Raw genomic sequence first — 17,156 nt, 5'->3', positions numbered from 1 at the left:
AGCACTGACTTGTGTGTATCATTGAGGGGCTCCCTGAATCCAGGCGGGACAGACAGAATACAGGCTGAGCACTGAGTAGACAAAAGGAGGTCTACCAAAATTCAAAAAATCCTTACATTGAGCATAATATGAACTAGAGTATTTTACCTTAATCTTACGTTTTTTGTTTGGCAGTCATTGCTGCCAGTCATTTGACCGTTTTTTTTTTTTAAGTGTCACCATACGTCGGCCTCCAATGATGTAATCTGCCAATGGGTAGTGGTCTACCAAGGAACCAAGTTCAATAAAGGAGACTTGTGATGTGGGGCATAGCTCAAATGCCCTAAAATATTACCTATACCAGGCACCTTACTCTTTAACAATGAAGTCCAAGCTCCTCTCCACAACAACCACTTGGATAACTTCTGCAAATTCTGGCAAACCACCAGCAGCGCCATAAACAACAATCATACCTTTTCTGTAGCTAACACTATTAACAGATGTATTCTTTGTAAGCTGAATGTGAGTACTATCAGGGTATTTCAGCCTTAGCGCCTTCTGTACTTCATGATGCATAATGTCATCAGAGACAGTTGAGACAGCAAAGACAGTCAAACTAGATCCATCAATTGTGGTTAACTCTAGGTGATATGCCATCATGAACTGATGCTTCACTGCCAGGGACAAGAGTATGTTTTTAAAGCAGCGTGTGTGACGAACAACCTGTTTAAAAAAACTGTGCTTTGCCTCAAACCTCATTGTCCACATCTCAACTAGTGGACCAAAACATCTAATCATATGTGGATAATGTTCTAAAAAATGATGGGCAACAGTTTTAGACCTGGAAACACCTCTTGTAACCTACATCTGTGGTCACAGATCTTTTCTTCAAGGAAAGCTACCGACTGTGTTGTAATTACTGGTGAAACAACAAATTCAACGATATCTTTAAGGTCCAAAATTACCTGCCAGGCTGCTAACAGTGTGCTAACTCAACTGGTAATATGCCTTCTAAAATGTCATGTGCAACATCTGGAGGGTAGCTGTACAAACATTGAATAAGAAAGATGTGAAAAGAAAACACATTGCCTTTTAACACTGTAACAAGGTTTCGCATTGCCCTGTGCTGATCTGACATGCATTTCATGACTATATTTACATCTTAAAGTGAATGCACCTGAGCTTACCTCTTTTTCCTAAATTTCAGACTTTTGCCCCACACAAAACCGGCAAACGTATTCCTCTGAAAAACTCTGAATAAATCCAGCAATTCCGTGTGCTCCCAAATTGTCTGCAATGACACACTGTATTGTGCCCTTAACAGAATCTCTAATCTGTGCAATAAAAATACCTTGACTTTTCAAAGTGACAAGATCATGCAACAAGGGCTCTAAAACCTTTCATATCCATAAACCCTGACATCGTCAGATCTACAGAGTAAAGCTAGATATATGGAAGACAAAAGGGAATGGCAGCCCGTTGGCAAATTGCTGAGATTCCAGTAAACAGCACAGATCTTGTGTCTTTTATGAGATGTGTTTAGCAGGTTGCAGATCTCAAAATCATCAACATACAAGTTCAGTAACACTCAAAGTTGACCACCTGATAGAAAATTGTTTTCCTTAAAAAAAACACACCATCTCGATAAGACTTGTATATCAGTTCTTTACTTCAACCCTCTGGCATTGGTTGGCTATTTAACACTTCAATTTAACAGCACTTGGCACATGAAAAATATTTTTAAGTTTTAATAACGCTTCAGCAAGTTTAGGTTCTGTATTTTCTGCCTAATCCTTTGCCATATCGAAGTCAAGATCATCAAACTGATTTACATCACAAAATTCCTCACTTTTAAAAAAAAATGGGCTCTTCAGTATAAATTATGAAAGTTCCATGAACTACACCATCCTTAAAATGCAAGCTGTGCTTCCGACTTTTGTGTGACTTGAAGGTGGTGTATACATTTGATTTGTACTCGCAGCCTTTAAACATACAAGTGACTGTCTTATTGTTTTTCAAATGATGACTTATGTGCACAAAATAATCATGTTCGGTTCCAAGGTCATTACAACCACACAAATGACAGAAAAATGTAACAAACAGGCAGCTAATAACCATGCACTATATAAATCAGATAACCTAATTTTTGTAGGTAGGTAATGCCTCTTCACTTCCTAGTGTTCCAGTAACCGAGCGCTTAGTTTTCGTACCTCGAGATAGGTGGTGTCCCATGTTTAGGTGGTGTTGGGTTGGATGAATGGCTTAAGAAGGTACGAGCTTGTATGAGGACTCAACATCTGTCTGTTAGAGATTAAGCATTTTTCCTGTTCGATCACCTAGAGGGAGAAGCTCGCGACGAGATAAGGTATTGTTCCACTGTTGATAGAGAGGATCCGGAGAAGGTTATTTCAATACTGCAAGAGCTGTATGGGTGTTCTCAGTCTTACGTAACTTTGCAGGAGACCTTGTTTTCTATGCGCCAGTTAGAGGGAGAAACCTTACAGGAGTTTTCATTAGCATTAATGAGCCTTATGGAGAGGGTAAAACAGTGTGCCCCGATCGCTATGTCCAATGCCGATGTCCTGTTGAGGGATCAGTTTGTGGAGCATGTCCTAGATGATGCTTTGCGTCGTGAGTTGAAGCAGATGGTGCGCAGACAGCCCAGTGCTTCGCTGCTGGAGGTTAGAGGTGAAGCAATTCGGTGGGAACAGGAGGCTGCAGCTTAGAGCTGCTAACAGGTTAGCCATTCCTTATATTGGTTATCTGGAATTGGATGCGGAGCTGTGTAGTAAGGTAATGCAGCAATGCGGAGTGCTGGTGGTCAAAGATCCTCCTGGTGGTAGCCAGCCTCAAGTGCCTGGTGTTTTGGGGATGAACATCATCCGTTGGTGCTATAAAGAGCTTTTTGGGGAGCATGGTATGGCTTTGTTTAATTTGCCCTCTGTTCCAGAGGTTTCAGTATTTGTCATATAGGCACTGCAGCAGTGTCATGAGTCCAGTGCTTCGTCTACTTCTGAGCTTTCTGGTTGGGTAAGGGTTTAGGGTAGTAGGACTTGTCGGATCCCCGCTGGGGTTATGAAGTTGGTAGCCAGCACCTCCTCCGACCAGTACTCTGAGCCACCAGATTCCGGTTTGCCGGCTGGACTTTTGGCATCTCCTGCTATAGTGCAGGTGACAAGAAAAACAGCTTATGTACCTGTTGTTAATGTGAGTTCTACTGAGGTGGTGTTGTATCCCCATGTACTGTTAGGTACACTCCATCCAGTTCATGTTGTTAGCCTGCCTGCTGGTATCACAGAAGTTCCAGCCTGTATGGTGACTGTGAATTCGCAGTCTGCTGTTCCGACGGTTTGGAACCAGATATAGGCCTTAGATTTTTCTCTGTTGCCCACAGTAGCTCAGGAGCAAGTGAGAGCCCTTCTTTATAAGAACAGCTCTGTTTTCTCTGGTCATGAGATGGACCTTGGCTGTGGATGACATTCCTGTTAAGCAATGCTATAGGCGTATTCCTCCATCTGAATACGAGATAGTGATGGAACATAACAATCAGTTGTTAGCGGTACAGGTCATTTGCGAGAGTAGTAGCCCCTATGCCTCTTCGATAGTCTTTGCTCGAAAAAAGGACGGTACTTTGCGGATGTGTGTTGATTAACGTTATTTGAACGCCAAGACAAGGAAAGACGCAATTCCTTTGCCCCGTATTGAGGAGTCCTTGGACGCCATGACTGGAGCGTGTTGGTTTTCCACCATGGATTTGGCTAGTGGGTACAACCAGGTCCCGGTCACTGTAAGAGATCACTCCAAGACTGCCTTTTGTACGCCATTTGGATTGTTCGAATGGAATCGTATGCCTTTTGGCCTCTGTAATGCTTCCAGTACCTTTCAGAGCTCAATGAAGCAGATATTTGGTGACCAGCAGTGTAAGTCTTTGTTGCTGTATCTTGATGACATCATTGTATTTTCTTCCACTGTAGAACAGCACCTGCAGAGACTCGAGATGGTGCTGGGCCGACTGCAACATGAGGGCCTGAAAACTTTCCAAATGTGCATTTTTCCAACGGCCAGTGCAGTACTTGGGCCATGTGATCTCTGACCAGGGTGTATCCACTGACCCAGGTAAAATCCAGGTGGAAGCTGACTGGCGACCTCCTACTACTGTCTCAGAGCTGTGATCCTTCCTTGAGTTTGCTAGCTATTATAGACGTTTTATAGACGGTTTTGCAAAGTTGGCAGCTCCTTTACATAGACTAGTAGCAGACTTGGGTGGTGCTGGATCAAAAAACAGGAGGAGATTCTGTGCTATTGGGGCATGGACAGAGGAGTGTAATGCCAGTTTTGAGGCGCTAAAGAGCATGCTTACCACTGCACCTGTATTAGCATATGCTGACTTTTCATTACCTTTTGTTTTAGAAGTAGATGTGAGTCATTCTGGCCTGGGAGCAGTTCTTTTCCAGGAGCAAGGGGGAAAGTTAAGGCCGATAACTTATGCGAGTCGGGGTCTCAAGCCCAATGATACGGAGTTAATTATGTGCCAAAATTTTACAAACAAACACATCTGCTTTGCAAAGAAAAAATTTACTTTCTCACAAATGCAGCGTTTTGCAAAGTTATAAGTGGGAAAAAAGCTTAAATAGAATTATATTACAAACCTGTTTTTCCCCCTTATAACTTTGTTAAAGGTTATTTAAATGTATATATGATCACTAATTATAAAAGATTTTGATGCATCATGTCACATACGTCCGTTATGGATATCAAAAGCCAATGGCAGTTCTTTCAGCCTTCGATAGTTCATTAAAATTCAACTGTCGTTTGATATAACTGTATTCCCCTACAGGGCTCTATTCTAAAGAAAGTGAATTATTAATATGTCTGGCTGTCTGGATATATAATAGACACCTCAAAACTGTTCCCCGCTCATATTCCTCTGGGACATAAGGGTAAACCATATAAACATGTTGTTTGAGGTCTCGGGAGAATAGAGTAAATTGACCGATAGCGCCATCTGCTGTTTTGGAGGAGAAAGTTGCTCCATTGCATTTGTGGGAAAATAGGTTGGCGTTAAATTTTGGCACATAATTAACTCCATACAATGAACGTAATATGAAAAATTACAGTTCTATGAAATTGGAGTTTTTGGCATTGAAATGGGCTATGACTGAGAAATTAAGGGACATCTCCTTGGTCAATGGTGCCTGGTCTATACTGACAATAATCTCTTGAGTCATTTGAATTCCCTTAAGCTTGGTGCTACTGAACAACGTTGGGCAGCTCAGCTTGCCCTTTTTATTAATTTTGAGCTTCGGTATCGTTCAGGTAGGAGCAACCGCAATGCAGATGCCTTGTCACGGCAACTTCACTCAGGTTCATCAGTGGAGGCTATGGTTCCTGGTACGCCACTTTCGGTGTCTTTTTAGCATGCTTCACCGCCGGAGGTGTCCACGGCATCTTTAGCCGTTGTGAAAGCACTGCCTTGTCAGACAGCTGATTTGCGGGCCCTCCAGGAGGCTGATCCAGTGCTCCAAGACGTCCTTGTGTTCTGGAGACGAAATCAGCCGCCTAAAGTTGAGGAGCGTAAGCGGTTATTGCAGCCTGCCCTGGTACTTTTACGACAGTGGGTTAGTTTGTTAGAGAAAGGTGGTATGGTTTATCGGCAGGTCTTTCCTTTCAATGGGGATAAATCTGTTGACCAGCTGCTGTTGCCACAAGTGTTAAAGCAGGAGGTTTTGACAGGGTTACATCAGGAGCATGGTCATCAGGTTGTTAAGCGAACGTTGGCACTACATGGGCCGCAATTTTAAAAGTCTCCTTATTCAGCAACTTTGTGGGATTTACGGGTTTCAGAAGTCCCACACAACGCCACATCATCCAGCTGGTAACGGCCAATGTGAGCGTTTTAATCGGACCCCTTTGTTGCGTGCCTTACCAGTATCTAGGAAGAGTTGTTCTGTTATAATAACACACCCAATTAGTCTACAGGTGAGTCTTCATTTTATTTAATGTTTGGTCAAGAGGCTCGGTTGCCAGTGGATTTTCTGTTGGAGAGAATTCAGGAGCCAGTTGCGGGCCCCGTTCATGAATGAATTCTGGAGCACCAGACTCACTTGCGAACAGCATTTGAGGAGGGCCCAGGAACGGTTGAGGCTTGCTGCAACTCACAGAAAGCAACATCATGATCAGCAGGTGCAAGGTGAGCCATTGAGGGAGGGTCAGTTGGTGTACGTACGTGATTTTAGTGCACGGGGGCGTCACAAACTCCAAGACCTGTGGAGCTCGGTGGTTCATCAGGTTTTGAGGGCACCTAGAGATGAGGGGTCAGTTTATACCATTGTCCTGGTTGGGGAGGTCGGCAGGACTAGGCAGGTACACCATTCTTTGTTAACATTGGTGATACATCAGAATGCTCTTCATCCTTCTTTTCCTGATGACACCGTATGTAAGGATCTCTTCTTGTTTCATGAGTCTTATAGTGAGGATCTTTTGATTTTGGCTCAGGAGACACTTCCAAGTTCTTGTCCTTTGTTGGCTACCTGCCCAGACACAGGTGTTCCAACTGTGGGGGTAGTTGCCCAGGGGGACCTTGGTTCAGTGTGTAGTGTAGCTTCTGCTGTATTTAGGCCCTGGGATTAATGGGAATGTGCATCGTCGGGTCGACGATTCAAAAGTAGGAGGTAGATTGTAGCAGGATGAGCTGTCTCATCATGTTGATTATATTTATGTGGGCACCGTATTTACAACCGGCTATACTGCCATACTCCTGGTTGGAGGACTTCCGGGTTACCTGGTTCGAGTCAGAGATTATTCCAGACGCAAGCCAATCCGCTTGCCTGAGGGCTGTTATAGCGGAAAAGCCTTTCATGTAGTGCGCCCGCCTCCTTTTGGTTGTGTACCTGACTTCTGGTCTTGCCACAGGTAAGAATGCTCCTTGTAGTCGCTTTGCTATGCTTTTGGGCAGTGGTACTTACTTAAATGTTTTCCTTAGGTTTCCTCTGGACTCATTACCAGTGAGGTATTTTCCTACCAGCCCTGTTTGTAGAGTGCGCGCACTGTTTTATGGTGCGTCTGACTTTCGCTTTCATATAGGTATGAATGCTTTTTGCGATCTCTCTTTTATGCTTTGGGACGGAGGCACTTATTTAAATCTGCTTGTAGACTCATTTTGGCTTCTTCTACAGTGATGTCATTTTTCTGTGGACTCTTCTGTGCGTAGCGTGCACATTGTTTCATTGCGCTTCCGTCTCAGGTATGAGTACTCTTCGTCATTTATTATTTATATTTTGGGGAATGGTTTTCATTGAATCAAAAATGTAGGTTTCTCCTGACTCTTCTGTGGTAAATTCTCTTTCTATCGACTGTCCATTGTGTAGAGCGCATGCCTTTTGCTGCACGCCCAACTTTCCAGTTTTTGTTTCAGTTTTTACCTAGACGGTTGGGTTACTTTGTTAACAACATTGCCTGACTCGAGTCGGTAAGTGGCTCGTTCCCTGTACTTCCTGGTTGTACCGGGATTGCTAGGGGTTGTTCATTCAGCATCCGGGAACAGGTATGTACGTTTTATTAGTACATTTTATTGTTCTCCGTGGTATGTAAATGTTCAATCTGTTCCATTTTAATTAGGAACTATAGGTTAAAGTGGGTGCTGTGGACAAATGCATGAACGCTGCTGTTTTGCTTTGCGTGAACGCTGCTTCGCATGAACACTGCTTTTGCCTGAATGATTTATTTTTGTTTCATTTTGTTTGCTTTACTGTCATTGGATAAATATACACATACATTTACTTGCTTCACTGCTGTGTTGCATGACTGCTGTTTTATTGGCGGGCTGCTTTGCTATCTAACGGCGGTGTATGTATTCTTTTAGTTTATTTTTAAATTGTGAATTGTTTGTCACTTTTCTGTCTTTCTCTCTTTCTTTGTTTTTAAATATATGTCTCAATCTTGTAAAGCTGTGAGCTAAAGGTGGTGGCAGTGTGACGTGTTGGGGTTTGTTTCCCCTCTTCGTGTGCGTGTTGGTCACTCCTCTGTGTCGATTGTCACAGTGAATTGTGTGTGGATGTGATTCACATGCATGTGTTTGGGGTGATTCTGGCCTGGATATTCATCCCCTCCTTGTCTTTCATAGTCTGCCATCCACTGGTAAGCTCCAGCTCTAGTCTGATACTACATTTTAGCATGATCGTCATTCTTAGCCTAGGATATCTTTGATGTCGCCAAACTAAAGCTACTTTTACTATTATTATACATAACTCTGGGATTATTACATTGTGTATGATTGTTTATGACTTGTGAGAAAATAAACGTTTATGTACGAAACCCATGCCTATTGCATCTTCAGTGAACGTACCTGGGTGCCTTAGTTAATTTAATAATTAGAGTAGTTTATTTCCTTGGGTGCAATTCCCAAGGTGGCATAATTGGCTACAGTAGTTAACAATAGGGAAGCAGCAGAGCCCGAGCCAGCGCCCCCCCTAGCACTTGCCACAATCAGTTTCAGGCTTCCTTAAGGTGTGAATTGTGGGCAGGGCTTAGCTACATATATTGAAGGTGGATCTAGCTCAAACTTTAGTGTGCTTTAGTTTTCTAAATTGGATTCTTCTCCACTGGTAAGGTAGGTTTTTAACTTTTGTACTGTTTTTGAAACACGATTGGTTCTTCCTTTATACTGTTCCTAGTTTTTGCTGTTTGGTAGTGTTGATTGCAGTGTGATTGAAGTAGGTCTGAAGCAATTTGTTTTCAGGTAATTAATCAAGAGTAATTTCAGCCTTCCTTAAGGTGTGAATTGTGGGGGGTTAATAAGCATATCCTGCAACAAAGTTAGTCAAGAATCTAGATAGCAAGTGCACAGAGAATTGACTCAAACCCTTGTTCACCAAATAATTACAGGTTTTATAGACATTTACCTCAGTCTACCATGTGTCTTCAACCTATCTCTGTCAGTTCTCACAGACTAAGACAGACAGAGACACAACTTAGCTACACCGGCTGCCCTATCCTCTGTCTATGTATTCTCTCACTCTTCACGAGAAACTGGCAGAGGTGGTGGTACGGGTCTCCTGTTGTCCAAGAGATGGTCCTTCTCGCCTATTCCCCTGTCTCATCTCAGTTTTTCATAATTTGAATTTCATGCAGTTAAGGTAACCTCTCCAGTTAAACTTCACATCTTGGTTATTTACCGTCCTCCTGGCTCTCTAGGAAATTTTCTAGATGAAATGGACATGCTTCTTAATCTTTTTCCTTCTGCTAACACTCCTCTCACTGTTCTAGTAGATTTCAACCTTCCATCTGACAAACTCAAATCCTCTTTCCTTCTCCCTTTCCTTAACTCCTTCTCTTTATCTCTAAACAGTTGCCCTCCCACACACAAGGCAGGGAATTCTCGACCTCGTTTTTTGCCGCCCTTCCCCAGTTACAGATATCACTACTATTCCGCTTCATGAATCTGATCATTACCTGTTATCCTTCACCATAACCCTTCCTATTCTATGTAAACCTAACCACCAAAATGTCTCTTTTACCCGCAGAAACCTTCCCTCTGTCTCCCCTTCCTCCGTGTCTGCACCCTATCATCCCTCCCAGAACCAGACTCCTTTTTCTCTCTACCACTTAAGACTGCAACTAAAACTTTCCTCTCCTCTCTCTCCTCATCCATAGATCTCCTTTGCCCGCTGTTATCTAAACCAAGGAAGGCGTCTTGTCCTGCTCCTTGGCTATCTGATGTACTGCGCAACAACAGGAGAGAATTAAGAACTGCAACTTGATTGCAACTTGATGCAGATCTCACCTCTTACCAGACTCTTCTCTCCAAATTCTCATGTGACATGACTTCTGCCAAAACTACCTTACTCAGAGAAAAGCTGGATGCCGCTGCACATGATCCTGGCAAACTCCACAACATCTTCTCCTCACTACTCAACCCACCGACTCCTCCTGCCCCTTCCTCTTTGACTGTTGATGATTTTGCCACATTCTACGATGGGAAGATTGCAGCAATCCACCAGTCCTTCGCTCCCAACCAAACTCCTATGGAAGAACCTCAGGACCTCCCTTAGCAGAATTCTCCAACCTGTCATCTGATTTGATTCAGCAGATCATCTTGTCATCTAACCCCACCACCTGTTCATTAGACTCAATCCCTTCCACAATGCTCCAGGCCATCTCACGAGACCTCCTTCCTTTTACCACAACCATCATCAACCATTCCATATCATCTGGTCATGTTCCTGCTGCTTTTAAGAAGGCAAGGGTTATTCCCATCCTCAAGAAACTCAGCCTGGACCCATCAGAAGTTAACAATTATCGCCCGGTATCACTTCTCTCTTTTATTTCCAAAATTCTTGAAAGAACTGTTTATAACCAAATGTCTCTTTATCTCTCACAGAACAACCTTAATGATCCCAACCAATCTAAGTAGCACATTCTACAGAGACTGCCCTTCTGTCAGTCACTGAGAAGCTCCATGCTGCTAAATCTGCTAAACTGTCATCTGTCCTCATCCTCCTGGACCTGTCAGCTGCATTTGACACGGTCAACCACAAGATTCTATTATACACTCAACAAAAATATAAACGCAACACCTTTGTTTCTGCTCCGATTTTTCATGAGATGGACTTAAAAATCAAAATTTCATTCCAGATACACAATATTACCATTTTTCTCAAACATTGTTCACAAATCAGTCTAAATGTGTGATAGTGAGCACTTCTGCTTTGCTGAGATAATCCATCCCACCTCACAGGTGTGCCACATCAAGATGCTGATCTGACATCATGAGTAGTGCACAGGTGTACCTTATACTGCCCACAATAAAAAGCCACCCTGGAATGTGCAGTTTTGTCTCACAGCAAAATGCCACAGATGCCACAAGCATTGAGGGAGCGTGCAATGGCATGCTGACAGCAGGTATGTCAACCAGATCTGTTGCTCGTGCATTGAATGTTCATTTCTCCACCATAAGCCGTCTCCAAAGGTGTTTCAGGATGTCGTCTGCATACAATGCAATTTTGTGCTCTTTATCTCTCATTGATATGGCCTCTGCCAGAGGTTCCAAAGCTAGCGCAAACAAGAGAGGGCTCAGCGGACATCTCTGTCTGGTGCCCCTAGCAAGTGGGAAAGGGTCTGACCGTAGACCATTAGTAATAATGCAAGACATAGGAGAGTGGTAAATAGTTTAAATCCATTTTAGAAAATCCCCCTCTATACCAAATCTGCAAGGCCTCAAACAGGTAACCCCACTCAACCCTGTCAAAAGCCTTCTCTGCATCCAAAGATACAGAGATTGCTCCACAGTTCTGTTGACTGGTATATTGTATAACATTCAGAAGTCTCCTATTTGTAATGGAAAAACGCTTCTGTATAAAGCCCGTCTGATCCAGGTTTATAAGGCTAGGAAGAACCACCTCAAGTCTTCTAGCCAATAGTTTAGAGAGTATCTTAGCATCGACACCAATTAAACTAATGGGTCTATAAGAGCTACATGAATCAGATGGTTTATTATTTTTTTTAAGAATTAAATAAATATTTGCCAAATTTTAAGTAGGCGGAAGCTGACCCTTTACCAGGGAATCTATAAACATTTTTAGAAGTCATCTTGCTATTTTTTTCCCCATTTTTTTTAAATACAATTCTGGAAAGAAACCATTGGGCCCAGGGGCCATTCCTACCTTCAGAGATCCTATGGAATAAAGAACTTCCTCTTCTGTAATTGGTCTACATAAATCTGCTTGTTCCTCGGCTGTGAGGAAGGGAAGTCCAATTTTATTAAGAAAAAGATTTGTTCTTTGCTCTGTCAAGTGGTATTCTGATGAATAAAGATTTCGGTAATATTCTCTCATAATTTTATTAATGTATTTGTTTTCAAAGCTATGAGCCCCAGAAGTATCCTTTAAAGATGAGATTACATTAGTCTCCGTCTTCTCCCTAGCCAGCCGAGCAAGAAGTCGACCAGATTTATTCCCTGATTCATAAAGTCTGTGTCTGGCACAAAAAAAAAAAAAAAAAAGATGATCCGACTTTTTTAGTTAATAGCTGATCTAAAGCTAGATGGGCTGCATTAAGCTGCTGGGACACACCTCTGGAGAGTGACAACTTGAAATTGTCACAGACTGGGTGTAATGGCAGATGTTGATCGCCATGGGCGGAGAGAGCAGGCATAAAGGCAGAGGGGTTGTGTAACCAAAAAAGTCCTTTAATAATGGTTGTTACAGAAATAAAGACACAAAAACAAACTCAAACAATACTTAATGACATGAGGTTAAACATGGCAGGACACAGACGAAGGGACACCAACAGGCTCTAATACCTGTTACACTACGTTTAAACTCTGTAGCGAAACACAGGCTGAAGGACTCCTAGCAAACGCCCTGTGGCGAAACACAGGCTTAAGGACTACTAGCAAACGCCCTGTGGCGAAACACAGGCTGAAGGACGAAATACGTGACAGGACACACAAACTACGCATGGAGCTGAAACGGGACACAACAAGACGAGACGCCCGATGAGACGGGAGAGACAAGAGAGACATGGAGAGAGACGGGACTAGGGCTAAAGACATGGCAATCAGCTAGACATGATTAGGGAGCCCAGAGTCAGAAACCGGGGTCTGAACCACATAGGAAGGGTACGAAGCACCTGGCGCGTAGCCCTTATTGGGGATTGGCCCTAGAGTAAAATCCCCTGGTTCTTAGCCACAACTGAAATGCTCTCATGTGCAGAAGGTCCAAAGGTGTCACCGTGGATACAGCTGCCATGAGAGCTAAGATCTCTGAAAGTGATGGTCACTTTCTGGTCTAGCTTGATTTCCTTGACGGTGTTGAGAATGGATTCGACACGAGCGGGAGACAGCTGTGCCCGCTTATGCTCAAATTCCATGTGACACCCAAAAATGTTGTCCTCTAAACAGGAAAGAGCATGCTTTCATGGCATTGGATCTCAATCCTAGGAAACAAAGATTAGCTAGAACGACATGCTGATGTCGAAGCGCTAGCCATTGCTTTTTCGTTTGGTTTTGCCAAAGTGGAGTCATTACCATATTTATACGGGGGAGAAGGCAGGGAGGGGTTTTGCGCTCGTGCACCTGCGCTCAATTTCACGTTAGTTCGGATGTACAAAGAGAATATGCGTGGGAGTTCACTATGTGTCTTTAGCACCAAATCAAGTTCACCTGGGTCTACCCCGTGTGTCTCCCTATTTATTCCAGTCGAGCCCGTAGCCCTTTGTCTGTTCACTTATGTGCACCTTTATGTTTGTCAGTCTAAATTTCGTATGTTTGTGTATCTTATCCCGCAGAACTAAACAGTGTTTGCAGCATGGTTGTGTTTTTGAAGACCTCTACCGACGTCAAAGTCGAGGCTGAGAGAGTGTCAGCCCTTTGTTTCCGATGCAAGGTCGAAGGAGCGATTTCCTTTGTATTTTCTTTTTTCTGTTTTCTTGTTTCTGCTAAACCCACCTGCCGACTCAGCCTGGGGAGTAAAACCAGCGTCGTGTTTTTTGTTTGTGTGAACGTTAAAGCTAAATAAATTTGTTTATATTGACCCCTGCTTCTGCGTTCGCCTCCTCAGTGTACCAACGTGACAGATGAATGGACCTTTCAGAACGCAGCAGGGACACCCGTCCCAGAAGGAGAACCCCGATGATGGATTATCTCTGCAAACAACAAGGGGAGACTAACAGCCTCTTAAGGGCTGTAAATGACTTGGCCCACAGCGTCCGTGGCCTCGCGACCTGTCAGTCTTCACCTTCCTCTCCTCTGCAGCGCTCCGCACACTTACCACCAAGCCCCGCCCCTTTAGAAAGGCATGCAGGTAACCCGGAGGGGTGCAAGAGGTTGGATTAGGTGACCGCAGTGTGAAGTGCCGGCAGGATCATCATGTCCTGCTACGAGCAATTCATCCAAGCCTTTCGCAGGGTGTTTGACCATCCTAATCATGGCAAGTCAGGGGAGCAACAACTGCTGAGGCTGAAACAGGAAAATCAAGCGGTTGCTGACTACGCGGTAAAATTTTGGATCTTGGCCATGGATAGCGGTTGGTGCAACAAGAGCCTGCTGGCAAGGTTCCGGGATGGTCTGCAGCCCGAGATTCAACTTGAGCTAGCTTGCCGGGACACCGGCTTATCTCTCGATAGCTGTATCAAACTGGCAATTAAATTAGACCAGCACCTCCGCGGCCAACGGCGACAACCCCCACAGAAGAAACCAGGGGAAGATCTGATTTCAGCATTCGCGACAGCCTCAGCAAAACCCCTGTTGAACCGTGCAAAGGCAACCTGCCAGAGCCCATGGACGTGAGTACTTCCCGCCTGTCGGCTCAAAAGAGGCAACGGAGAATCACATTGGGGTTGTGTTTGTACTGTGGGGTGGGGTCCGCATAGGATCCGCAACTGTCCACTTATTAAAGTAACCACCCACACACATTGGTTTGCAAGCCAATTTATCTGCCGTGCTCACGCATTTATCCACTGTCTGTGGTAGAAATCCAGGCCATGGAGAAATATGTGAGTAAGGCTCTCCGGCAGGGTCTCATCAGCAAGTCCACGTTGCCAGCTTCGGCAAGTTTCTTTTTTATTGAAGATTAAAAAAGCCAGGGGTTTACGGCCGTGTATTAATTATCGTGGTCTCAATACAGTCACAGTGAAATACAAGCACCCACTGCCCCTGGTACCTGCCGCTATCGACCAACTCCACGGCGCTTCCATCTTTACTTAACTCGATCTCCGCAGCGCTTATAATTTCGTTCGTGTTTGTAAAAGTGATGAATGGAAGACTGTGTTCAGCACTACATCAGGTCATTACCAATACAACGTAATGGCTTATGGATTGGTAAACGCACCTGCGGTGTTTATGGGTTCATGAATGATGTGTTTCAGCATATGTTGAACCGTTTGTTATAGTATACCTTGATGATATCCTGGCGCACGGTATTTTGGCGACTAAAACAAGCCTTTACCTCCGCAAAACTACCCGACCCAGATAAGCCCTTTCTAGTTAAGGTTGATGCGTCGGAGGTAGGACCAGGAGCAGTGCTGTCACAGCGCCACGGCCACCGAGAAAAACTTTATGCCTGCGCCTTCTTTTCCTGTAAATCAACACCTGCCGAACGCAATTATGATATCGGCAATCGCGAACTGCTAGCAGTAAAGGCGGCGTTAGAGGAGTGGCGGCATTGGTTGGAGGGGGCTAAATATCCATTCACAGTACTCACAGATCATCAAAATCTAGAGTACATTCAAAAAGCAAAGAGACTAAACCCCCGCCAAGCCCGATGGGCACTCTTTTTCACGCGCATTGTCCCGGCACTAAGAATAAGAAGGCAGATGCGTTATCCCGCTGTTTCCCGGTGCCTGATCATAATTCTAATCACAAAACCATCATGTCCTCGTCACTTGTGGTAGCTCCAATTGTGTGGGACATTGATTCGGAGATGGCCTAAACAACAGGATCTCAACCCCTGCCCGAGGGCTGTCCTCCGGATCGAACATACGTTCCGGAGGCATTACGAGAACTAGTGACGAGCGAAGCACATTCAAATTTATCATCAGGACACCCACCGGCGTACTACGCACGTATCAATTCCTGGAACCAAAGTTCTGGTGGGCAAACATGCGGGAAACCGTGAAAACAGTTGTTTCGTCTTGTGCTGTATGTGCAACTACAAAAACTCCCCGTTGTTTTTTGCCTGTTGGAGAACTAATGCCCCTACAAACACCGAACAGACCGTGGTCCCACGTCGCGGTGGACTTTGTTACAGATCTGCCAGTGTCAAAAGGGTAAAAGACAATTCTAGTGGACGTCGACTGATTTTCAAAAGGGTGTCGTTTCATCCCATTTAGCTCTCTCCCATCAGCCCTCCAGATGGCGGAAAAACTATTTGAATCAGTGTTCCGCTACTACGGCACAAACCGGACATTGTTTCAGATTGTGGTCCCCAATTTATCGCTAAAGTCTAAAAAGCTTTCTTCCAGAAATTAGGTACCACTGTTAGCCTAACGTCGGGCTATCACCCCAAGTCTAATGGACAGGCACAGCTGACAGTCCAGGACCTCGGAAGGTACCTCCGCGCATATTGTAGTAGTCGGCAACATGAATGGGCAGACTGTTTAATATGGGCGGAATATGCACAAAATTCACTACGTCACTTCTGAACCAGCCTAACGCCGTTTCAGTGTATGCTCGGACATCAGCCACTGCTCTGTCCTTGGGATGCCACTCTCACCTATATCCCCATGGTGGATCAGTGGTTCAAAAGAGTGGAAAAAGTATGGGAGGATGCGCACGGAAAAATCTCCCAAGCAGTTCACCGGTTTAAAAAAATTTGCCGATAGACGACAAAGGGAAAGTCCTCCGCTCCAGGTAGGAGATCAGTTATTGGCTCTCAACAAGGGATCTCAACCTCAACCTCCCATGTGATAAGCTTATCCCCAAGGACATAGGTCCCGTCCCCATTCTGGCACAGATAAATCCTGTATCTTTTAAATTACACCTTCCCAATCACATGCGCATTAACCCAGTCTTTCATGATTCCCTTTTTTTCTTAGGCCAGTGAGCCTTCGATCCCCGGGGCTGTGGAAATAGCAGGTGCCCCCGCGTTCAGAGTCAAAGAACTCCTGGACTCCCGGAGGAGAGGGGGCTCCCTCCAATATTTGGTGAAATGGGAGGGGTACAGCCCGGAGAAACGGAGCAGGGTCCCGGCCCATGACATTTTAAGCCAAGAGCTTATTTCTGAATTCCATCAGGCTCGGCTGGATCGCCCTGCACCACGACCTCGGGATCGACCCGCCCGCCGGTAATCCCATCAGTCCGGTAGGTCCCTACTCGCTCTGGTTACGTGGAGAGAGCGCCCACACCTCCCTCGGGAAGACGGGTATGGCGGGAGGGACTGTCACACCTGGTCCACCTCAGCCTTGTCTCCCCCTAGTGTGTCTGCGTGCATACTTGTTTCACTATATGTCTTTAGCACCAAATCAAGTTCACCTGTGTCTACCCCATGTGTCTCCCTATTTATTCCAGTCAAGCCCGTAGCTCTTTGTCTGTTCACTGATGTGCACCTTTATGTTTGTCAGTCTAAATCTTGTATGTTTGTGTATCTTATTCCCCAGAACTGAACAGTGTTTGCAGGCACGGGCCGGTTGTGATTTTGAAGACCTCCACCGAGGTCAAAGTCGAGGCAGAGAGAGTGTCAGCC

The sequence above is a fragment of the Clarias gariepinus genome, chromosome 11, assembly GCF_024256425.1.
Source record: "Clarias gariepinus isolate MV-2021 ecotype Netherlands chromosome 11, CGAR_prim_01v2, whole genome shotgun sequence".
Lineage (NCBI taxonomy): Eukaryota > Metazoa > Chordata > Actinopteri > Siluriformes > Clariidae > Clarias > Clarias gariepinus.
Note: the sequence above shows the minus strand (reverse complement) of the source record.